This window comes from Rhipicephalus microplus, chromosome X (assembly GCF_043290135.1).
Source record: "Rhipicephalus microplus isolate Deutch F79 chromosome X, USDA_Rmic, whole genome shotgun sequence".
In the NCBI taxonomy this organism is placed as follows: Eukaryota; Metazoa; Arthropoda; class Arachnida; order Ixodida; family Ixodidae; genus Rhipicephalus; species Rhipicephalus microplus.
This window is the reverse complement of record NC_134710.1, coordinates 502,071,471-502,095,415: the sequence shown is the minus strand read 5'-3', so window position 1 is coordinate 502,095,415 and position 23,945 is coordinate 502,071,471. Positions and strand designations below refer to the sequence as shown.

The 23,945-nt window shown below is 47.9% G+C and overlaps 1 protein-coding gene across 1 annotated transcript in view; it reads left to right on the top strand.

Moving 5' to 3' along the window:
* The first annotated feature begins 9,923 nt into the window (after positions 1-9,923).
* Positions 9,924-23,945, top strand: part of Ntmt (N-terminal methyltransferase) — an 82,446-nt gene continuing 68,424 nt past the window's right edge. Inside the window, exon 1 of the mRNA XM_037412962.2 lies at positions 9,924-10,165. The gene's annotated coding sequence lies outside the window, so the exon portion shown is untranslated. The remainder of the gene's footprint in view (positions 10,166-23,945) is intronic.

The window sequence follows — 23,945 nt, the reverse complement described above, 5'->3', positions numbered from 1 at the left end:
TCATGCCCATTTTCCACATGTAAGTCTCTGTTTCCTTCACTTTCTTCTTAACCGATAGTAGTTTTTGGTTTGGCCACATGCTGTTTTCTAAGTATTTACCAGTCAATTTCCTGGTTCGCTTCTCCATTTTGTATCGACATTCTTCATGTAAAAGTAGCTGAAAACCTTCCTAGCCCAATGCTCCTCCCCCATTTCTCTCAATCGCTTCTCAAATTTTATCTTGCTGCTAGCTTCCCTGCCCTCAAATGATGTCCATCCCATATCACCTTGTACTCCCTGATTCGGTGTATTCCCGTGAGCTCCTAAAGCAAGCCTACCTATTCCACGTTGCTTAATTTCTAATCTTGCTTGAACTTCTGATCTCATGCACAAGACCGCATTGCCGAACGTCAGCCCAGGAACCATGACCCCTTTCCATATTCCTCTCACAACATTATACCTATTGTAATTCCACAGTGCCCTATTTTTCATCACTGCTGCATTCCTGTTACCTTTAGTCGTCACGTATATTTCGTGTTCCCTCAGGTACTCGGTCCCATTGCTTATCCATACTCCCAGATATTTGTATTTATCTGTTATTTCTGGCGTGACCTCCTGTATCCTAAGCTCACTACCTTCGTTGTCATTGAAAATCATGACTGCTGATTTTTCCTTACTGAATCTAAAATCTAACCTATCTCCCTCATTACCACAGATGTCCATCAATTTCTGCAAATCTTCCTTGTTGTTGGCCATTAGCACTATATCATCTGCGTACATTAATGCTGGTAGTGCCTGATCAATAAATTTTCCTTGTTTGTCTAAAGAGAGGTTGAAGCCCAGCCCACTTCCCTCTAATTTTGCCTCTAATCTTTGTAGGTACATCATGAATGATAAGGGTGACAGGGGGCACCCCTGCCTAAGCCCCCGTTTTACCTCCTCAGGCTCGGATACCTGTTTTTCCCACTTTATAACTACCTTGTTACCTTTATAGATACCCTTTCAAAGATTAGTGACTACATGTTCCACGCCTAGTGTGTCCAGTATTCCCCACAATTCCTCTTGAACCACGCTATCGTACGCTCCCTTGATATCCAAGAATGCTAGCCACAGGGGCCTGTGTTCCTTTTCTGCTATTTCGATGCACTGCGTCAGTGAGAACAGATTGTCTTCCAACCTCCTGTGTTTCCGAAACCCATTCTGCAGTTCTCCCAGCACCCCCTCATCTTCTATCCATACCTGCAGTCTTTCCTTTATAATCTGCATCGCCAGCCTGTAGACCACTGATGCCACTGTTATGGGACGGTAGTTGTTTATGTCAGCTTTGTCCCCCTTTCCTTTATAGATCATGTTCATCCTGCTAAGTTTCTATTTATCGGGAACTTCACCATCGATTATTATTTTTCTCACTGCCTCTCTCAAAGCCTGCTTAGACTTCGGACCTAATGTCTTTATCAGCCTAATTGGAATGCCATCTGGGCCTGTTGATGTACTACTAGGAACCCTTTTCTCAGCCCTTTCCCACTCTCGTTGTGAAAATGGAGCCATCGCACCACTTGATTCGTCCTTGTCTATTGTGGTGCATAAATTACTTCTTTGTTGAAATTTTTCTGTCACCCTTGTTCTTAAATATTCAATAGCTTCGTCCCCTTCTAGCCTGGCACCTTGGGCTGTAGTTATAAAACTCCGCTCTAGGCTCGTCTCATTTCTTAGGGAGTTTAGATGGTTCCAAAATTTCGCAGCTGCCTTTCTATCTTTTTTATGTACTTCTGCCAGCCACTGAGCTCCCTTTCTTCTAATTTTTTCATTGATCAGAAGGGATGCATCCCTTCTACAGCTTAGAAGGGTTTCCCATTTTCTTTCAACATCATCTGTCGGTTCACCCAGCTGCTTAGCATGTCTGTGTTCCCTAGAGGCTTCCTGACGTTTTGCTATGGCTCTCTTAACTTCCTCATCCCACCAATTTTCGGATTTGTGTCTTCTTTTCCGGGGTGACTTGTTACGCGTCTTAGCAAGCTCTAGCTCAAAGAGTCTAATTAGATTCGTGTATGTCCACACTGTCTTATTATCCTCCGTGATTACTTTCTCAATTTGTTTAGTGGCTATTTCAATTTGCCTTTCTGGATAAAAATTTTCCTGTAGTTGCTCATCTTGTCTCCTTCCCACTATCACTGCTCTTCCAAAACTTAGCTTGATACGTTTGTGATCACTACCCAGACTTCTGGAGCCACCTTCATCTATGTGCATTCCCCTGAGCTTATCATACATCCTATGTGACATCAGTGCATAATCTATCGTCGACTGCAGCCTTCCTACCTCCCATGTTATTTGCCCTTCACACTTTTCGGTACTGTTGCAAATGATCAAATCAAGCCTTTCACACATATCCATGATCGATTTGCCTGTCGACCGGGTCGGTATACCCATCTATATCTTCTATGAGCGCATTCATGTCTCCTAGTATTATTATCTCGCACTCTCTTCCTAACTCCTGAATGTCCTTTGATATACACTCTACCATTGCCTGGTTTTCCTCTCTGGCCTTTGCTCCCGTCCACAAGTACACGAAACCAAGGAGTGTCATTTGACCTGCCACTTTCCCTTTTAGCCATAAATGTTCCTTGCACTCCTGCTTGACCCTTTGCCAGTCTGTACTTTTATGAATGAATGCCCCAATACCACCCCCTTTCTGCTGCCTTATTCTGTTCTATTACAATATTCCCACGCGTAGTCCGGATTGTTCGGAGGTTGTTCCATGTCCCTGAAATGTGTTTCTACAAAACCTAAGAAATCTTAGCGCCACAGAACGGAAACAAAAGAAAGAAACGTAGACAACACGAGCGCTAACTTCAAACCAAGTTTATTAGGAAACACACATGAATATATACGAACTCAAATCACAGAAATCTCACGCCTACTTTTTTACACATATATTGATATACAACGTCATACAAAAACAAAAAATGTAATATCAGGAAATAAACAGGTAAACGCGCATGTGTAAATGGAACCAAGAAAACTTAGAAAAACTTAACAGCCCCCCGAAAAACCCTACAAACGAAAAATGTAACACCAACTGCGCATGCTTACCTCGGTGAAACTATGAAAACGTGCTCATTAGGAATGAAAATTCTTTATCGTGAAGGAGTACAGACGGATGACTCACGCACTTCTCGCCACGTTTTCGGATGAAGCAGGCCTCAACTAATTCTCGGGTTAACTGCTCTCTGTGACGGAATAGCACAGCTGTTTGATCGAACATTGGAGTACAGCCACACTGACGGCAATGTAATGCCAAGTGGGATGTCGGTGTGCCTATCAAAGAGCTGTGGTGCTCGCGTAGACGGATATTGAGACACCGCCCAGATTGGCCCACGTAAACGTGTCCGCACGAAAAGGGCGTCTCGTATACCACCCCTTTTACACAAGACACGAAACGAATGCCATGTCTCATTGTGCACTTGCCTTTTTTACCACTTTTTTTATTTTCACGGTGCTGCAGTCTCGGGCAAATATCCTTCAGTTTACTTTTGGCTGAAAACACCACGTTGACGCCAAAGCGTGCCGCCACTCTCTTAAACCGGTGGGACACTCCGTGAATATAAGGGATTACCGAGAAAGGTCTGCTCCCTTTGCATCTATCCGTCGCCGCCAGCTTACCACCTGCTCTTATGGTTTTAAGCAACCTTTCACTAACAGCGGCTATAACAGCATCAGGGTACCCTGCCTGCTGCAACTTAACTGCTTGTTCACACATGCTTTGTCGAATCAGGTGCGGGCATGACTTTGAGATGGCAGACCGGATACAGGAGCTGGCTATTCCATTCTTTACAAGTCTGGAGTGACCAGACTGGTAGTCAAGCAAGCCCTTTTGAGACCTTGGTTTATATCGCCAGCATAAACCATCAGGGCTAAATGCTAACTGGAGGTCTAAATACTGCAATGCATCGTTCCGGGGTACCTCACATGTGAACGTCAAACCGTGCCCTTGCTCCCTGAACACCTTCATTACATCAATCATTTTTCTGATAAAAACACACCTGTCCACGAAAACCAAGTAATCATCAACATAACGAAACACTTTGATTGCCAGATCAACAAGACTACCCTGTATAGCCCTGTCCACCTTTGCCAAAAATATTGTGCTCAGAATAGGCGCGACACACGAACCGATACATACGCCAGATTTCTGAGCAAATACTTTCCCATTCCAAGTGACGAGTGTCGCTTCCAGGTAACACCTCAGTACCTCGAGGAACCCCTCAACTGACACACCTGAACGAGAGGTGAACTCAAATTCGTCCTCTTGATTCCCAATACACTCCTTTACACTCTGCAGAAGAGGGGCTTGCGGTAAGGAGTAGTAAAGATCCTCGATGTCGAGGCTAAATGCCCTTAAGCCTCCCGAGTCGTTGTTCCTAAGAAAATCTACGAATATATCCGAACTAGCCACTTGAAAAGGGTCAGCCACAACCAGAGATTCAAGGTTCTTTTGAAGATATCGGGACACTATTTGAAGCCAAGTGTTCCTTTCAGAAACTATTGTACGGAAGGGAATGTCAGGCTTATGAGTCTTAGCGGTAAAGAAAACATCTAGAGTATCACCCATTTCTTTCTTTACCTTATTGACCAGTTTATCTAAACTTAGGCTTTTGAGCAGTTCCACTGCTTGCTTTTTTATCTTGGAAGGGTTGTGCGACACTTCGCGAAAATTCTTAGCAATAGCCACGCTTCCTTTCTCGGAAAACAAACCACGAGTCAGAACCACGAAGAACCCTTCCTTGTCGGACACTACACAAGTGAGGCCAGAGGAATGCAAGAAATCGACAACCGAAGACAAGACAATATCATGCACTCGCCTTGGTCTATGCTTAAGCAGAACATCGGTGCACTCCGCCACACAAGTAGTCCTGCTGTCCTCGGGCACTCTTCGAGCCACAGACCTCGAAACCGAAACCAGCTCTGCCGGGCGAAGGGCCGGTTCCACACAAAACTTGGGACCTTTACTCAACACATCCAAGTGCTTGACTGGCACATCACATTCACTCAAGTTAAGCACCTTGGCCTCCGAAGTTGCCTTAGTTCTTGTTCTTGCAGGAAGCGTGGGTCTGACCTGGTTCCATAGCCACTCAGTAACTTGGTTGCAAAGCTTCAGCCACAGATTATATTTGTAGTTCACTTGGGGCGGGCTTAAATCCTGTTGACACGTCAACCGCAAGCAATCCTTGAGGAAACGAACTTGATGCCACCATTCCGAGCACAGCAACCGGCACATCCTTCTGGAGTGTCCAACCGACGGACGCAACACGCCAACGAGCACCTGAAGATCGGGGGGACACGTAGACGTCTTAGCATACCAAGACGCCGTCCGGGCTCGACATATATACACTGCGATCAGTGACGTGAGAAGGCTGGGATTAGAGAGCAAAACGTTAGAACAAATAACAGAGCCCTTCGTACTAGAAATAAGACTGATGAGTGCGGCGAGTTGGGCAGGTTGGTAACGATGCATGACTAAGAAATCTTAGCGCCACAGAACGGAAACAAAAGAAAGAAACGTAGACAACACGAGCGCTAACTTCAAACCAAGTTTATTAGGAAACACACATGAATATATACGAACTCAAATCACAGAAATCTCACGCCTACTTTTTTACACATATATTGATATACAACGTCATACAAAAACAAAAAATGTAATATCAGGAAATAAACAGGTAAACGCGCATGTGTAAATGGAACCAAGAAAACTTAGAAAAACTTAACAGCCCCCCGAAAAACCCTACAAACGAAAAATGTAACACCAACTGCGCATGCTTACCTCGGTGAAACTATGAAAACGTGCTCATTAGGAATGAAAATTCTTTATCGTGAAGGAGTACAGACGGATGACTCACGCACTTCTCGCCACGTTTTCGGATGAAGCAGGCCTCAACTAATTCTCGGGTTAACTGCTCTCTGTGACGGAATAGCACAGCTGTTTGATCGAACATTGGAGTACAGCCACACTGACGGCAATGTAATGCCAAGTGGGATGTCGGTGTGCCTATCAAAGAGCTGTGGTGCTCGCGTAGACGGATATTGAGACACCGCCCAGATTGGCCCACGTAAACGTGTCCGCACGAAAAGGGCGTCTCGTATACCACCCCTTTTACACAAGACACGAAACGAATGCCATGTCTCATTGTGCACTTGCCTTTTTTACCACTTTTTTTATTTTCACGGTGCTGCAGTCTCGGGCAAATATCCTTCAGTTTACTTTTGGCTGAAAACACCTCATTCCTAATGACACTTCATTCCTAATGAGCACGTTTTCATAGTTTCACCGAGGTAAGCATGCGCAGTTGGTGTTACATTTTTCGTTTGTAGGGTTTTTCGGGGGGCTGTTAAGTTTTTCTAAGTTTTCTTGGTTCCATTTACACATGCGCGTTTACCTGTTTATTTCCTGATATTACATTTTTTGTTTTTGTATGACGTTGTATATCAATATATGTGTAAAAAAGTAGGCGTGAGATTTCTGTGATTTGAGTTCGTATATATTCATGTGTGTTTCCTAATAAACTTGGTTTGAAGTTAGCGCTCGTGTTGTCTACGTTTCTTTCTTTTGTTTCCGTTCTGTGGCGCTAAGATTTCTTAGTCATGCATCGTTACCAACCTGCCCAACTCGCCGCACTCATCAGTCTACAAAACCGTATACCATCGGCCTTTCTTCCCTTAGCTGTTATTCTATCTCTTCCCACTTCAGCCTGTTCCTACCACCCTGCATGGTAATATACCCTATGTCTGAATGGGCTCGGCGCTCGTGGCTACGTCTATTTATGCCCCGGACTCTACCTATCTTAGACATTGGTGACACTTTGGAATCGTATCTGTCCATAACACCTGCCGAAGAGTCTCCCTGGTTGTTTTCCTCGTTACTAGCGTTCGTTTGGGAACAATCGCTATGTTAAACCTTGGGTCCCTATTATGGGATAATCTGATAATGATGATGATGATTAAAGGCCTCCCCTTTGAATCGGGGTGACGGCATGCGCCATCTAGCCTACCTTAATAGTTCGAGTTTAAATTCTGTCCCTCAACTCGGATGTCTTTTTAATTTTGCCCAGCCGCTACTCTTGGCTGGGATGTTATTTTATCGACTTCTCTGCTTTTCCTCCACCAATACTCCAGCCGCTGCTTAGTAATACCTACTGCTGACCAGTTAATGCTTCCATCAACCGCGAAGCCCAGCGCCTCAGGAAGTGTGACCTTCCCCCCATTTCTATCCGGCTGAATCTTTTGGCATTCCATGACTATGTGGTCGATTGTTTCTTTATTTATGCCACATCCAACACATGTCTCATCCTGTGACGAATATTTGCTCCTGTAAGTTAGAGTTCTCAAGCAGCCAGCCCGCGCCTCAAAGAGCAACGCACTACCTTTATTGTTGTCATAAAAGTTCTCTTTCCGGATCTCTTGTTTGCTTGCCTTGTAGATTCCCAGCGATCCCTTCTTTTCCATCCTCTCTTTCCACATGAGCGTCTCTGTTTCCCTCACTGGCTTTTCAACTGTCCCCCTTTGCTTATTTGCCGCGGTCAAGTTATATTTAGTCGCCAGCTTTCGCGTCCTCTTCCGCCACTGGGTGTCCACACTTTTCAAGTACAGGTATCTGTGCACTCTGGCTGCCCAGTTCTTCTCATCTAAATGTCTAAGTCGCTCCTCAAACCGTATTTTACTTTGTGCTTCCCTCGCCTCAAATGAAGCCCAACCCATATCGGCTTGTACAGCCTCGTTTGTAGTCTTACTGTGAGCTCCCAGAGCTAACCGGCCGACTGCCTTTTGGTTAACCTCCAGCCCCGACAGGATATCTGACTTTAAGCATAATACGGCATTAGAGAACGTGAGCGCCGGCACCATTACCCCTTTCCAGATGCCTCGTACTACCTCGTACTTATTGTGTCCCCAAAGTGCTCTATGTTTCATTGCTGCTGCATTTCGTCTCCCTTTCAGTTTGAGGTGTTCTTCATGAGCATTCAGGTAGCCTTTTCCTTCATTAAGCCAGATCCCCAAGTATTTGTACTTATTTACTAATGGTATGGCTTCCTGTTGTATCCTTATTGGTGCTACATGAGCTTCCTCGTTGAACACCATGACTCCAGATTTCTGTGGGTTAAAATGTAGGCCTAGGTACGTTGCCTCATCACCACAAATGTCAGCCAGTTTTTGAAGTTCTTCCGCATTATCCGCCAGCAGCACTATATCGTCTGCGTACATCGATCCCGGAATCCGTTGCTCCACTACACTCCATTGCTTCGGTGTGACAAATCAAAGCCCAATCCACTCTCTTCTAGTCGTCTTTCCATTCCTCTAATGTACAGTGTGAACAGCAATGGCGAAAGAGGGCACCCCTGTTTTAAACCTCTTCGAATGTACACGGGCTCTGTGTATGTACGCCCTTCCCATGTAATGTGTGCCTTGTTATCCTCATATATTTCCCATAGCAGCCCTACAAATTCCGACCCAATCCCCTCCTCTTCCAGTATATGCCACAGCAATCCCCTGTCCACGTTGTCATAGGCACCCTTTATGTCCAGAAACAGTAGCCATGTTGGTCTGCCCTGTGCTGCCGAAAGGTCCGTTCGATTCACCTGCACCAGTCGGAACCGGTTCACGGCTGTGCACGCGAAGTTCAGAAATTGTGCAGCGCGAGTTCAGTGGTGCAGGCACAGCGCGACCCCCGAAACGAATGACGATGTGCCAACAAGGTGCAGGCCTTATTTCTGTTCGCTTAATTTACACTGTTCAGTGAACACTGAACGATGGCGAACCGCACATGTGGACAGTTCATGAGGCGCAAACATCTTGGCAAAACACACCGCGTTAGTAGAGGCGGGTACAGCGCCTACGCCACCTACGTCTAAGTGCTGCGTCGTCTGCTCAGCTGCACGCGGGCCTGCACCAAGCCGGCACCGTCAGCGAAGGAGGTGCAGGAAAATCGTGAACCGGTGCTGCACCTCTTCTGCACCTTCCGAAACGAATGGCAGGGTTCAGCGGTCGTCATTGCTGCACCGCTGAAACGAATGGTAAGGTGCAGCACCTCGTGAACTGGTTCACGTGGTGAACGGACCTGAAATTTCGATGGTCTGGAATCAGGTTTTTATATCCTCCTTGTCTGGAATATGACGAAAAGATTGGATGGATGGATGGATGGATGGATATGGCTGTACCCTTTAGATTGGGCGGTGGCTAGCGCCACCAAGCCGTAATACCTAATGAACCAAAAACTATATTTTTTTCCTTAAAAAAAAGAAAAAAAAGGAGAAAAAAAGAGTTTGAGGATTCGTATTTTGCAGTGAAGAGTTTAATTTTCACTCGTGCCTTGACTTTAGCCACCAATCAAATAACCTCCTTCTAGTTAAGTCTACCCGCTTAAAGTTTATTTTGCCCTCTCGGTCCCTAAACCCAAGTGCTTTGAAAAACTCTGCGCCATCATCCTGAACTATAGGGTGAAGCCCTTTACTGAACATTATCAAGTGTTCGGCAGTTTCTTCTTCCTCTCCACACGCACTGCATACTGTGTCTACCCCTTCGTATTTGGCCCGATATGTCTTGGTTCGCAGTACTCCCGTTCTGGCCTCAAACAGTAGAGAACTACCCCGAGTATTATCATAGATCCTTTCCTTGGCAATTTCCTGCTTAAACGTTCGATAGATCTCTAGTGCGGACTTCTTTATCATGCCCATTCTCCACATGTCAGTCTCCGTTTCCTTCACTTTCTTCTTAACCGATAGTTCTTTTTGGTTTGACCACCTGCTGTTTTCTAAGTATTTACCAGTCAACTTCCTGGTTCGCTTCCTCCATTTTGTATTATGGGATTCGAGCGAGATTATTATGGGATTTGAGCGCCTCTGGCGGAGCGCCGAGGCGCAAAACGAGAGAATCGGGGGGACGGCACTGAGGGACCGACCACTCAGGCACAAAGTTATAAAGGAGGCTATGGTTTGAAGGTCTCGTGTGTAAAGGTGTTCTGTGGTTCTGTGCTACTACGGCTCGCGACTTCCCGGAGGTGGTGGAGCACGCGGTGTGACTGAAGCTGTGTTGTGGCTGTTGCCTCCTGTAATTTGCTCCGGTGTGTTTGGGTCGTGTTCGCTTCAGTTATTTACCCACGGCCATCGCGCGACCTTCGGATCTGCTATCTTACTTTCAGGTAACACATTTCATGGCAATGATACACATCTCCGCGCGTTGTATTTTCTAGGATCGATCGTATTTTGTGCTTACTTTCAGGTAACACATTTCACGGCAATGATACACATCTCCGCGCGTCGTCTTTTCTAGGATCGATCGTATTTTGTGCAAAGGCATACAGGTCGTACTTGAACTACACTCGTGGCATACAGGTCTTTGTGGGCAATCGTCGTGTGAGATGGCATTTAGACCTTTGTCGGCACTTGTCAGTTATGTTACATGCTGCTAATTATTTCAGCCGTGAGGTGCGCGCCTAGTACGTAGTACAAGCCTTGCCCTCATCTACGTTTGCTGCTCGTACGACGCGAAGTGCTTGTCAGCACAAATACTTGTAAAAGCGTCCTCACTGATGTAATAAAAGCCGTCCCTGTGTTGAGTTAAATTTAAAATACATATCTGTAAACCATGGACCTAAAACACGTGGTACGCGTGGCCGTTCGTGAGCACGAGAGCCCTGGTTCTAAAGCCGCAAGACAAATTGTTTGTGGAGCAGCTTGACCCGTCCCATCTGGCAGTTGCCGCCTAGGTTCCTTTTGGCGTTGCATAAGTGGTTGCCAGACTGGAAGGGTGGTTGTTGCCAATTTGCCGCTAAATTTGGCAGATAGGTTATTTTCTGTAGTAGTGGCTTCTCCGTAAGAGTTTGGTGCTATCCGCGGTGCATTTCTTGACTGATAATTTTTCTTCTGTAGTTGTGGCTTCTCCGTAAGAGTTTGGTGCTATCCGCGGTGCATTTCTTGGCTGAAAATTTTTCTGCTGTAGTTGTGGCTTCTCCGTAAGAATTTGGTGCTATCCGCGGTGCATTTCTTGGTTGAAAATTTTTCTGCTGTAGTTGTGGCTTCTCCGTAAGAGTTTCGTGCTATCCGCGGTGCATTTAGCGAGTGCATGAGCGACGCTGGCCATTTAATTAACGGAATGAACCGAGCCTAGCAGAAGTCGAGCGCGGTGCTGTCGTGCAATTAAGAGGCCATTTTAATTAACAGAAGGAACCGAGCCTAGCAGAAGTCGAGCGTGGTGCTGCCGTGCAATTAAGAGGCCGTTTTAATTAACAGAAGGAACCGAGCCTAGCAGAAGTCGAGCGCGGTGCTGTCGTGCAATTAAGAGGCCGTTTTAATTCCGTTTCAGTTAACGGAATGAACCGAGCCTAGCAGAAGTCGATCGTGGTGCTGCCGTGCAAATAAGAGGCCGTTTTGATTCCGTTTCAATTAACGGAATGAACCGAGCCTAGCAGAGGTCGAGCGCGGTGCTGTCGTGCAATTAAGAGGCCGTTTTAATTAACAGAAGGAACCGAGCCTAGCAGAAGTCGAGCGTGGTGCTGCCGTGCAATTAAGAGGCCGTTTTAATTAACAGAAGGAACCGAGCCTAGCAGAAGTCGAGCGCGGTGCTGCCTTGCAATTAAGAGGCTGTTTTAATTCCGTTTCAATTAATGGAATGAACCGAGCCTAGCAGAAGTCGATCGTGGTGCTGCCGTGCAATTCAGAGGCCGTCTTAAATCCGTTTCAGTTAACGGAATGAACCGAGCCTAGCAAAAGTCGAGCGTGGTGCTGCCGTGCAATTAAGAGGCTGTTTTAATTCCGTTTTAATTAACGGAATGAACCGACCCTAGCAGAAGTCGAGCGTGGTGCTGCGGTGCAAGTAAGGGGCCGTTTTAATTCCGTTTTAATTAACGGAATGAACCGAGCTTAGCAGAAGTCAAGCGCGGCGCTGCTGCGCAATTAAGAGGCCGTTTTATCTAACGGAATGAACCTCCCATTACAGAAGTCGAGGCGCATTCTCTTGCTGTGTGCACAGCTGTGCGATTAAGATATCGGGTCTCAGTATTAGGAATGATGGGGAAAACTGATTAGAGTCGCAGGAGGTGATGCGCTGCCCCCCTCCCCCCCTTACTTTTATTTTTTTTTTTCTCTCAGCTGATCGTGTCGCATCGACCGCGCGCTACGACGGGGGACGCTACGCTTCCCATAGATGTGTCAGCACAAGACATATCGTTTGGACTCTTATATACATGTGATGAATCAGCGTTCCAAGGCTGGCTAACCGGGGTATGTCGGATATGCTACAGCTATGTACGCCTGGAAGGCTGCTTTATCGAAGCAGATGGAGCGAATTAAGCGCGACTTGCGCGTACTTGTAAATAAGACCCGGCCGACAAGCCGCCGTTGCTTACAGGGCCCCACCCACAATAAGCACAAATTGTTTCTCAGCTCAAGAGCACAGTATAAAACAATAGGGTGGGTACATAAGAATAAAATGGCATAATATGTCTCACTACACGCTCATCACTCACGATATAGCAGGGATCCCTAAACGGGATATCGGCGAGCGATCACCTCCATTAATCGAAGGAAAAGGTCTTTCACGTTGAGATGCGCAAGGACCAAGTACGTCTCGAGAGGCAAAGAAAAAAAAAAAAAAAGGGAGCTTTGCCCCTGTCTACCCAGCATTGTGAGTGTCCCGCGGAGCTGGGACAGCTAGCTGTTTTCTGCAACCATTGTACCTGAAGTGTGGGTCTGCTCGTTTTTTTGCCGGGGTGATTGTACGTGACGACTTACTGCATCCTGGGTCACCATAATTTAGCTGAGGTCCTTGCGAATTCCCCATCACTCGGATGTCGGCGGCCGCTTCTGTGCTGTTCCCGACTGTCTGCAGGTCGAACTGCCGCTCGAAGCGATGGCGTCTTCGACAGTCCAATAACGCGACGGCTCCTGAAATAGTGACAATGTACTTAGCACAACTAACGTTACGGCATTTTATAAGAATCACGATCGTAAAGCTTAGGGATTGCGACCGAGATAGGGAGCACCAAATAAGGAAATTTAAGAGGTTTACGTGAGCAAGTTTGGCCATGTGTCGACGCCCAATGCACCGAGGTGGAGTACGTGCTCTGGGTGGTGTACTGTTCACGTGATACATGGGTCACATCACGTAGCATCACGTAACATCGTTCGCACTCCCGCTCAAGTCACCGTTGCTGTGGAGAAGGAGGGGCACCGAAGTGGAGTATGTGACCTAGTTGTTGTACGATTCGAGGGGTCTTCGCCTATCCGTATTTTCACACATGTGCTCGCGTTGCGTCGGCGCCGTGACCCACCCCCTCTTTCTCCGCAGACACTCGCGTCGGGTCGGCGCCATGTCAACCAACGTTAGAGGTACAAAAAGGTTTTTTTATGTTTTTTTATTCCAGGCGTGTTTGCCTGCCCCCTTTTTCTCCGCAGACACTCGCGTCGCGTCGAGTCAGCGCCATGTCAACCAACGTTAGAAGTCGAAAAAGGTTTTTTACGATTTTTTTTTATTCCAGGCGTCTTTGCCCATCCCGTCTTTCTCCGCAGGTGCTCGCATGGCGTTAGGGCCGTGACCCATCCACTCTTTCTCCGCAGATGCTCGCGTCACGTCGGCGCCATGACCCACCTCCTCTTTCCCCGCTGATGCTGCATCACGTAGGCGCCCTGTCAACGATAGAGCGCTCTATCCCCCTTTCACCTCATGACCCTTATAAAATGCCGTAACGTTAGCCACGCAAGCTACACTGTTACCAGTTCAGGAAGCGTGTCGTCATGACCACGCCACGGATAGACCCCAGCATTGTCGAAATCGCCGACATCATAAGGTACCCTGCCGCGGAAGTGGCCTTCCTTCGTGAAATCGGACTGTCGCCTGCGCCATCGCTTCGACCGGCAGCACATTCTTCCCGGGACGACGGTGTACAGCGACGAGTGGGCCGCGTACCAGTGCATACCCAGGCTTGTGGATGCCAACGAAACACCGCTAAACTTGGGCTGGCACACCGTGAACCACAGTGTCAACTTCGTTGATCCTACGACAGGCGCCAACACGCAAAGGATTGAAAGTGAATGGCAAAAGGCCAAGCACCGTCTCGTTCGCAACAGCAACAAGACGACTACCTCACTTATGCCGTCTCACCTCGCCTGGCTTTGGTGGAGATCAATTAACGCACGTATCAACGTGAAAGACCCTTTTCTTTGATTAATGGAGGTAATTGCTCGCCGGTATCCAGTTTAATTGTGATTAGCGCGTAGTGAGACATATTGTCATTTTATTCTTATGTTTATGTTGTCATTATGTTGTATTATTATTATTATTGTCATTATTATGTTTATTATGTCATTTTATGCTTATTGTATACTAAGCTCTTGAGCTGAGAAACAATACACAATTATTGATTGGAATTTTGGTAGTTTGTGCTTATTGTGGGTGGGGCCCTGTAAGCGACGGTGGCTCGTCGGCCGGGTCCCATTTACAGGTACGCGCAAGTCGCGCTTAATTCGCTCCATCTGCTTCAATAAAGCAGCCTTCCAGGCGTACATAGCTGTAGCATATCTGACGTACCCCGATTAACCAGCCTTGGAACGCTTATTCATCACATGTATACACGAGTCCGAACGATATGTCTTGTGCTGACACAGCTAGGGGAAGCGTAGCGTCCCCCGTCGTAGCGCGCGCTCGACGCGACACGATGAGCTGAGAGAGGAAAGAAAAAAGAAAAGTAAGGGGGGAGGGGGGCAGCGCATCACCTCTTGCGACTCTATTCAGTTTTCCCCGTAATCCCTAATACTGAGACGCGACATCTTAATTGCACAGCTGCGCACACAGCAAGAGAACGTGCCTAGACTTCTGCTAGGCTCGGTTCATTCCGTTAATTAAAAACGAGTTCTGTAATGCGTGGTTCATACCGTTAATTAAAACGACCTCTTAATTGTGCAGCAGCGCCACGCTCGACTTCTGCTAGGCGCGGTTCATTCCGTAAATAAAACGAATTCTGTAATGCGCGGTTCATTCCGTTGATTAAAACGGAATTAAAACGGCCTCTTAATTTCACGGCAGCACCACGCTCGACTTCTACTAGGCGCGGTTCATTCCGTAAATAAAACGAATTCTGTAATGCGCGGTTCACTCCGTTAATTAAAACAGAATTAAAACGGTCTCTTAATTTCACGGCAGCACCACGCTCGACTTCTGCTAGGCTCGGTTCATTTCGTTAATTAAAACGGCCAGCGTTGCTCATGCACTCGCGAAATGCACCGCGGATAGCACCAAACGCTTACGGAGAAGCCACAACTACAGGAGAAAAATGTTCAACCAAAAAATGCACCGCGGATAGCACCAAACTCGTACGAAGAAGCCACAACTACAGGACAAAAATGTTCAACCAGAAAATGCACCGCGGATAGCACCAAACTCGTACGGAGAAGCCACAACTACAGGAGAAAAATGTTCAACCAAGAAATGCACCGCGGATAGCACCAAACTCTTACGGAGAAGCCACAACTACAAAAAAAACTTTTCAGCCAAATTTAGCGGCAGTCTGGCAACAACCACCCCAAAGTCTGGCAACAGACTTATGCAACGCCAAAAGGAACCTTGCCGCAGTTGCCTCCGCACGGCATGCGCTGTCTATGAAACGGGTGGGGGAAGGAGGCATTTTGTAAGCGATCTTTCACAGAGGGAGCGAGGGGGGAGGCGGGCTGGGGAAATCGGCTCGTGTCTATGTTGCCGGCTTCCGGCAGATTATATCAGTCGACCGAACGTTGCAAGTAACGAGGTTAGGCTAGGTTGACGTTACGAACAAAACGTACTCTGTCTTTCACGCCACTGCCAGTGGCCGCGTCTGCAAATGCTTAGAGGCCGGGTCGACTCCATTGACGTTTGCTTTGGCCAAGAGATGGGAATCGCAGGTACTTGACTGTCCTTGACAATGGTGGTCAGTGTTGCTAAATGTCGGAGAGTAAAAATAGCCAAATGGCGACTTGAAAGCTAAAAATACAGTAGGGCGCTTATAAGTCGCTTGGTTTCTGATGTATTGTGCCGGCTGATGCAGCCTCTATTCTGCTGGAACATGTGTCGCCGGCATAACAGGCTTACCAGAAATGGGCAGCAGATAAATACGTGGTCATGGGCAGCCAGTAGGGAAACACTGCCAGCAAATTTTTTTTCTCTGAATAATATGCCGGTGCTACTCGCAATGCCCCCAGGCTCTAGGTGGGGTGCCGTGCAACTCAAGGTGGTTGTGGGAGGAACATCAACCTGTGAACTCGCGCAGGCAAAGATTCGACACGCAGACGTACTTCCTGTGCCGCTTTCACCTGATGAATTCTTGATTGTTGAATGAATGTGTATCAGACCAAAGTACTTTCCCAAACGATAGGAACTGCTAAATTTTCGCTACCTCATTTCTTGTCGCAGTGCGAAGGGTGGCTGTGTTAACTGATCGACCATGCATCAACAATGCTTCGCGTAATCCTGCGTGTGCCACAGAAAACTGCGCGAACTCGAATCGACGTATGGACTGAACGGCACTTCGAGATAATTTTTGCCGAGCCTGCCTGATAGATTTGCCGCAGTAGTGAGCCACTAGCGAGTAGCGTGCCGTCGCGGCTGCATGGGACCGAATGTTTAACATAGCGATTGTTTCCAAACGAATCATGCCGTCATTATTACTGGCGCTGTAAGTACCATGGGGTTGCTTCTTCAAGGGAAAAAAAGCATTTAAATTCCCATTAAGTAGCATCAGACTCTGACAGTGCGCAATTCACTGCACTCGTATGTTGCTACGGATATCGAAACGAATGCACGCATACGCTTTTCCAGGCATAGAAATTCTGAAAATTTGCCGAACAACAAAATCATTTAGACGATGCCGGGAAAGTGCAGGAGAAGTTAGCTGAGAGGCATGGACTATAGTCGTACTGCACGTTTTATATACTCCAACCATTTCACTTTGCTGATTGAGCGTGTTGGTGGCATGCGGCGCTCTGTAATATCCAGTGTAATTCGGCTGCATCCAATGCACAAGAAAAACTATGCTTTTATTTTTAGCTGGCTCAACGATATGCCACACGGGTTTCTTCTTTACACTTATCTTTCATTCGGTTTTCGCCCACAACGCCTGTGTGGAATTCTCAGTGCAAACTGCTCCTCATTGTTCTAGAAGGCTCACGGTTATTGTAGATCATTTTGTTAAGATTACACCTAGTTCATAAACATTACAGATTAGTCTGAAACCTATGTTGCTGCTAGTGATAATGCTAGAATATTTGATGACGGGTGTACAAATGCCGACACGCTTCGCCGCTTGTCAGTTGATCGACGGCCGATGCTCTGCTTACTGCTATCAGTGCCAGTGTGCTGCTGTAATCTGGCTTTCGTTTTTGTGGCCACAAGTTCGGCCGAATAAACTGTCCAACCTGAAAACCCAGTCTGCTCCCTTTGTCCTCGTCACGACCCCGTGGCATCTGGTGGGGGTGCTGCTCCTTCTATGTACCGGACACCCCCGTCAAGCACTGAAGCCAGCGCCAGCCGGGAAGACATCGACGGCGACCCCGAGTAGCGAACAAGCCGCAGGCAACAAGGTCTACCGCCAGAGTTCGGGCCTCTACCTGAGTTGACCCGCCAAACCAAGACCCTGACCACGGTTGCGGCAACGATGACGGACCCTGGGCTGCCTGCATTGATCCTGCTTCGGCAACCCAAGCAGCCGCCGACCTTCCACGGTTCAGCCCTTAGCTGTCAGCAGGCCGCTACATGTCGCCTCAAACGCCGGCCATACACTGGCCCAACCCGGGGCTGGTCACCTAGCCTTTACTTGGAAAACTAAGGGCAGCAGCCGATGGAGGTGTGGTCGCTGCTCGACTAACTGCCGAAGATCCTCCACCGCCGCCACAACACCCCAAGATCCCGCCGCAATGTAAACGTAGTTTCCACGTTGAAAATTTGTGGCCAGAATATGACTTGATGATGCAACGTCGAAGAAGCGGTACAAACCGCTGCTGCCGTGATTCGACCCCACGACCCTACTGTAACGAGAGACGACGAACTAGGGACCTCAGCCTTCATATCAATGGCCACTGTGTGGCAGCTCTCGTTGACATCGGAGCCCGCTATTCTGTCATCAGTGGAGTGCATGCCACGAACTTTAAAGAAAGTCGAATACGTCTGTGAAGGCCTCGAGATTAGAATAGCTGTAGGTCACTTAATAACACTGGAGGGAATCTGTACAGCGAGAGCCTGTGTTAACAACCTGATTTACCCTGCAAGCTTCGTAGTACTACAGATGTGCTCGATAGATGTGATCCTTGGCATGGACTGTTTAAGCCTTAATAGTGCAGTCATCGATCTGAGATCCTAGTCAATGGTGCTATCAACAGATCAAGCCCTACGGTCGCATACGCCGCCCTGAAAGAAGGCCTTGAATGTACTGTAAGATCAAATCACAATTCCCCCTCGCTCCAGCATCAACATTTCTATTGGCTCTCAGAAATCAAAATACCTGCAAGACATTGTTGAAAGCGACCAGCAGCTGTTGATCAACCGTGAGATCTTTGTCGCAAAAGGAATAGCCGAGCTGAGAGGGGGAAAGCAACAGTGATGCTCGCAAACTTCAGCAACCAGTACAAACACGTGAGCAAGTGCACGACTGTTGCCTATCTTGAAGAAATTGTAGAAGCCCGCAACGCTATCGCCCTCGCTAAGTCTACTGAACCTGCTTTGACAAATCGGTCTCTACGAGAATTTCGACATCAATCCAAGGCTTCTGATGCATAAGCAAGAACGGCTGAAAAGCCTACCCCAGCAATACGCTGGCTGCTTTTTGTCGTCGTCGAAAATTGGGCAGGCACCAGTAGCAAAATATCGCATCATAACAGAGGAGAGTACCACACCACTTCCTCAGAGCCCGTACAGAGTTTCGATATGATAGCGGGAGGCAGTAAGAAAGCAAGTCAACGAAATGCTACGCGATGACATCATACAACCTTCCAAGAGTTTGTGGGTGTCACCCGTGCTGCTAGTGAAGAAGGACAGCACCCACCCTACACGTCTGCGTCGATTTTCGTCTCCTGAACAAAATCACGAAGAAGGATGTGTATCCCCTTTCACAGACAGACGACAGTTCCGTCAACTTTAGTTTCTGTTTGTAGCCAGTATAGAGATCATCATACAATAATACCTGGAAGGGAATCTGGCGCTAGTGTCTATGCGGGCTCCTTCAGTGGCGCTTGCACCTCCATGGGAATTATGGGAAGTACAGGCTTTGGATCTGCTTCGGACGTATTACGTTCTTCAGATCCGCGACGCTTGTTTGTCAAGTGTAAAACAAAGTGAAATGAAATTCTCTAACTGAAACTTTCTTCATTCTTTCAGTCATAAATCTTGTTGCAAAAATTTTTCGTGACCATGAGGTAGAAGTGAAACCTAGACAAATTTAATCACCAAAGTGTCAATTACTCTGCCGTTGTGTTCCAGATTTGGCATCAAGATATAATGAATTATTTTTTACTACATTTGTAAACAAACATGCTTGTGTTGCCCTCAAAAGTATGCATTATCTATTTATGGAAATAAGAGTACAGTATTAAGTAAGAAACACTTAACTTTTCGTCTACTGCAATGCCAGGTGCGTCTGTTGTCCTCCCTCAACCCACCTCTTGTTTTGTTGTGAAATCAAATCAGAGAAGCATGACGGTGTGTCTACTTAGCTTCGCCGTCGTTTCGTTGTTGAACTAAATGAGTTTTGGCAAGACGCACTTACGAAAAAACATAAACTCAATGTAATATTGTCACGACGTCAAAACAGAGGTCTTGCTGTAGAGATTGAGACACCAGAAGCAGGTCGATCTTTTTAATTAGAACGCGCAAGCGAGTTCTTCTTCTTCGTCCATTCCGTAGTCCTTCGTGGCACATGCACAACTGCCATTGTCTTTCTTGAGCAAGCACGTGACATTTGCCTCCCTCCGAAAGAAGCATCGTCCCGATGCGCAACTTAGGTGCTCTACCAGGCATATGAAGTGGTCGTATGAAAACGGTAACCGGTTTCATAAATAAATACGGTTTCATACGCATGATGTGCACGACTTCGGGCAAATGCTTTTGGCGCTTAGAACTACAATTAGTGTCGGGAACAACTTCGTAGTTCACTTCGTTCAAGCGTCGCGTGACGCTGTATGGACCAAAGTACCGTCTTAGCAGTTTCTCAGACAGTCCACGTCGACGTATTGGAATCCAGACCCACACTTTGTCGCCTGGTGAGTAGCTAACAAACTTGTGTCGGGTGTCGTAGCGTTGTGCATCTTGATGCTGCTGATGACAGATGCGCACGCGCGCGAGCTGTCTGGCTTCTTCGGCACGCTGAGTGAATTCTTTGGCGTCTACATGGATGTCATCACACTCATGCGGCATCATGGCGTCCAATGTTGTCGTGACTTCGCGACCATAGATCAGACTGAATGGTGTCATTCCAGTGGTTTCTTGTCGAGCGGTGTTATAAGCAAAGGTCAAGTACGGCACTATCTGATCCCAGTTTTTATGTTCCGTGTCAACGTACATGCTGATCATGTCTGTGAGGGTCCTATTGAGGCGCTTCGTCAGTCCGTTTGTCTGCAGATGGTATGCAGTTGTTCTCCGGTGAGCTGTACCGCTGAGTCTGAGAACCGACTCCAAAAGCTCTGCGGTGAAGGCAGGTCCTCTGTCTGTGATCACTGTTGTCGGAGCGCCATGCCGAAGGACGATGTTTTCGATGAAAAACTGAGCGGCTTCTGCTGCTGTGCCACGCTGCATAGCTTTAGTCTCCACATAACGGGACAGGTAATCAGTGACCACAATAATCCATCTATTCCCTGTTGTGGAAGTTGGAAAGGGACCCAGGAAATCCATTCCAATTTGGGCGAACGGCTTTTCTGGTGCTTCGACTGGATGTAAAAGACCGGCTGGCTTGCTGTTAGGCGCTTTGCGTCTTTGGCAGTCGGTGCAAGTTCGCACGTGATGGTTAACAGCAGCAGGTAACTTTGGCCAGTAGTACTTGCATCGTAGTCAGCACAATGTTCGGGTGTAGCCTAGATGACCAGAAGTTGCTTCATCATGGCACACTTCCATAATTTCTTTTCGAAGAGAGGCAGGCACGACGAGCAAGTGCGGGTTACCGGTTGGTGAGAAGTTTTTTTTATAGAGAACATCGTTTCGCAAGCAAAAAGATGACAGTTCTCTAGCAAATAACCGCGGCACGTCTTTACGTCGTCCTTCTAAATTAAATATTCAATGAGTGGTAACAGCTCAGGGTCACTGCGCTGCTCTCGTGCAATAGTGGCCGTGTTGACAACTCCCAAGAATGCCGCATTGATGTTTTCGTCATCAGGAGCGACAGTTTCCACTGGCGACCGTGAGAGACAGTCGGCGTCGGTGTGCCTCTTCCCAGATTTGTAGACGATGGTCATGTCAAAGTCTTAGGCTCCAGCGGGCCAAACGACCGATGGATCTTTAAGGTTGGTGAGCCAGCACAAAGAGTGATGGTCGCTAACAACCTTGAAAGAGCGGCCGTACAAATGCGGACGAAATTTGATGACTGCCCACACCACGGCGAGACCCTCATTCTTGGTGGTCGAGTAGTTCTCCTCCGTGCGAGAGAGAGTTCTGCTGGGGTAGGCTATTACTCTTTCACAGCCGTCTTGCCACTGCACCAGAACGGCACCTAGACCTACATTGCTGACGTCAGTGTGAAGTACTGTAGGGGTGTCCTGGTCGAAGTGCGCAAGGACTGGAGGTGTTTGCAAGCGTTGTCACAGTTCATTGAATGCCATTTGCTCCTGTTCACCCCAAAAAAAGGGGATGTCCTCACGTGTGAGTCGTGTCAATGGCGCCGCAATAGACGAAAAGTCCTCGATAAATCGCCGGTAATAGGCGCACAACCCTAAGAAGCGTCTCACAGCCTTTTTGTCACGGGGTGCAGAAAATTGCGCTACGGCGTCTATTTTGGCCGGGTCAGGTCGAACACCCTCGTGACTGACGACGTGGCCTAGGAAGCTGAGTTCGTTGAAACCAAAATGACATTTTTCTGGTTTTAAAGTCAGGCCGGCTGAGCGTATGGCTTGGAGTACGGTGGATAGACGGCTGAGATGTTCCTTGAATGATGCTGAGAATACAACAACATCGTCCAGATAGACCAAGCATGTTTGCCACTTCAGGCCCGATAGTACGGTGTCCATGAGACGCTGAAAAGTGGCTGGCGCCGAGCACAACCCAAAAGGAAGCACCTTAAATTCGTAAAGGCCATCAGGTGTCACTAAGGCCGTTTTTTCACGATCTCTCTCGTCGACTTCTATCTGCCAGTAGCCGCTTCGGAGGTTCATTGAAGAGAAATAGCGCGCATGGCGCAGCCGATCGAGTGAATCGTCTATGCGAGGCAGTGGATAGACATCTTTCTTCGTGACTTGGTTCAACTTGCGATAATCAATACAGAAACGTAAGCTGCCGTCTTTTTTTTTGACCAAAACTACGGGGGACGCACAAGGACTTTTTGAAGGTTGTATGACGTCATCCACGAGCATCTTCTGTACTTGCTTCTGAATCTCCTCGCTTTCTTTCGGAGCCACACGGTAGGGGTTCTGCCGAATCGGTCGCGTGTTGTCTTCAGTAATGATGCGGTGCTTGGTCAATGGTGTCCACTGGACCTTTGACGTACGCGAAAAGCAGTCTTCCAATTGGTGTATAAGTCCAAGCAGGCGTTTTCTATCAGAGGGCGGTAGCGTGGAGCAGATGTCCACCGGCAAAGTTGTCGAGGCAGGGACTGTCGCGTAATCTGGTTGCAAAGCACAGCAATCCCCGGCTTGGTCTATATCGTCGAAGTAGGCAATTGCGGTACCATTCTGGATTTGACGGCGCTCGTTGCTGAAGTTTGTGAGGAGCACTTCTGCCTGTCCACCAGTAAGCGTTGGGATGCCTCTCGCGATGGAAATGCCTTGCGTGAGCAAAAGAGCGACTATGTGCTCCACTATCACATCCTTATAGGAAGGCCACCCACTGGACACAGACACAAGGCAGCAGGATCTCGGTGGGAGCGTCACATCGTCGGCTATTCGCAAACTGCCGCGTAGTTCGTCGCTGCTGTCGTCGACATACGGATGTGCGCAAAACGTCACCATACGTTGAGGGATGTTGATAACAGCACCATGATCTCGAAGAAAATCCATGCCCAAAATTAGCTCTTTACAGCAGTCTGGCAACAGGACGAAAGTGGCCACGAAGCTAGAATCCCCAATGCGAAGTCGAGCGGTGCATTTACCCGTGGGAATCATCAGCTGACTACCAGCACTCCTTATGTGTGGCCCTGTCCACGGTGTCTTGACCTTTCTAAGGCGGTCGGCGAGTTCTTATCGCATGATTGAGAAGTCGGCGCCAGTGTCGACCAGTGCTGTAACGTGATGTCTGTCAATGAAAACGCCAAGATCAGCACGTACAACTTCACCGGCATTAGTATTCGTCGTCGTATTCGTCGTGGTTGTCGTCATATCTTCTTGCGATGATAGGGAGAACTTTTCGGTGTCTCAACGATTGGCAACCTTGCCCCCGGAGGTCGCAGCAGTTAGTTTCCCGGCGCGGGCTAGGCGAACGGCCTCTGGTGACGTCCGCGTTGCTCTGAGGGAAGTCACGATGACGCGCAGGAGATGGAGATCGCCAGCGACGCGGTGTAGTTGCTTGGCCAGTCGACAGTTGATCGCCATCGTGGGCACGACGGTCTTCAGAGCGGAAAGAAGCGGGACGAGAAAAGTTCCCGAAGCCGGAATCGCTATGACGGCAATAGCGAGCAATGTGACCTGGTTCTCCGCAGCGGAAGCAAATAGGTCGACGGTCGGCCATGCGCCACAAGTCTGTTCGGCGAACTGGTGGTCGTCTCATGGAATCCCGTTGCCACCAAGGTACAGCCGCGGGTCGCGGCTGGAAGGGTGTCGCCACAAATG